A 1,858-nucleotide genomic window follows, 5' to 3' on the forward strand; every position below is an offset into this window, starting at 1 on the left:
CACGCCCACTTATGGTTACATGTGTATATCTTGGTAACCGCTACACCAATTTCTTCCAAACTTGGCACAGTTGTTGGTCCTGGTACAGCATACCAACTGGCCGAAAATTTCTAAAATCGGACAATAACCACGCCCACATCCCATATAACGGTAATTTCGAGAAATACAAAATCTTCGATAAATCAGTAAATATTGAAGCTAATTTATTCAAAATTGATGATTGCAACAATTCTTTACCAAGAAATACGTTTATGACAAAATTTTGGAAAATGGGCGTAGCACCGCCCACTTGTGATCAGATATATGTACCTCGCTAACCGTTCTAGCAATTTGTACCAAGCTCGGTATGGTTATTGTACTTGCCACATAAAAGCAAACCGTTGAAAATTGTTGAAATCGGACTAAAATTGAGGCCGCTTTTCATATAACGGTAAATTTCAGATATGCTTGAAACTGCAATATTTCGAAATTTAAGGACGCTAATTTACTTAAAATGTATACACCCCGGCTTATCATGTAGCGGTAGCTTTCGGAAAGGTGGAAAACATATATTTAATACTTGCGCCGGGTATTTAATGTTCGGCTCCGCCCGAACTTAGAATTTCTTACTTGTTTTTTGTACAAGTTATATTAACCAAATGCAGAGAAAGGGTTAAAATTGTACTTCCTCACTCTTGTACTTCACTTCAGTGACTGATTTCAACTTCGCTGCAAGTTGAACAAAGCAAAACATGATTTTTACGGGAGACAAATTTCCACAGAAAGTAACGGTAGAAAAAGAATTTTTGGATATTCACTCTATTTTTCAGCTGACTACAATGCAGAATTCTACTTTGCATTCCCCGAAATGAAGCAAAGAAGCGAAAAAAAAAAAATTATTGTCGGACATTCTGCTTTGCATTCCCTGAAATGAAGCAAAGAAAAGAAACAAATAAAATATTGTGAGACATTCTACTTTGCATTCCCCGAAATGAAACAAAGAAGCGAAATAAATAAAATATTGTAGTACATTCTACTTTGCATTACCGGCAATGCCTAAAAGAAGCGAACAAATTCGAAGGAATTATAATGCTATGCCTTCTAGAACACGTTACCACTAGCCGCGATTACCGATTTTTTGCTGGGAATCCTTAAAATTAGTATACGTACATACATAGGTATGTATTTATGCTGATGCATTTCTATGGTGACATTATAAGCTGGTGAAGTAATAAAAAAGCTTTCTCGCTTTATTTTCCTGACATGCGGCTATTTTATACAAATTTTTAAAGGCAATTTTCAAATAAGATAGGGTCAAATCGTTCATCTCGCTCTTATTACTACACCTGGTATAATTTCACCATGATGAAGTTCAATTGATGCTAATTTGTAGCAAACATAGCGCGCGCACCTCATAGGGTTAATTTGTTTCTTTACAGTTTTTTGACATTATAACTAGCTACAAGAGAGTTCGAGTTAGTTGTCACTTCTACCTTGTTAAATACGCCTTGCACAGAAGTATAGGGAGAAATGGGGAGTAATCGTAAACTAGTAAAGGGAGTTCTCACCGAGCAATCAAGCGATGATCGCAAGTTCTACTGGGATAGGTTGTCTTTCTTTTATTTCGAATTGAAAACACTTTGTTATCATTATGTACTAACAATATAGAGGAGAAGCTCGGCCAAACACTAACATATGTGTAAGCGCCAATCTATTATTATTATTAATATAGAGGTATTACATATATGGTTTTATTTAATGTTTATTAAAATTACACCTTAAAATACGATGATTGAAAAATTGGCATGGAACATAAAACTAAAGTGTTTTGCCAAAAATTACCAAAGTTCGAGATGACTTATTTTACTGGAGATAGATG

This window comes from Rhagoletis pomonella, unplaced genomic scaffold (assembly GCF_013731165.1).
Source record: "Rhagoletis pomonella isolate Grant_MI unplaced genomic scaffold, Rhpom_1.0 Rhpom_scaffold_00063, whole genome shotgun sequence".
Classification (NCBI taxonomy): Eukaryota; Metazoa; Arthropoda; class Insecta; order Diptera; family Tephritidae; genus Rhagoletis; species Rhagoletis pomonella.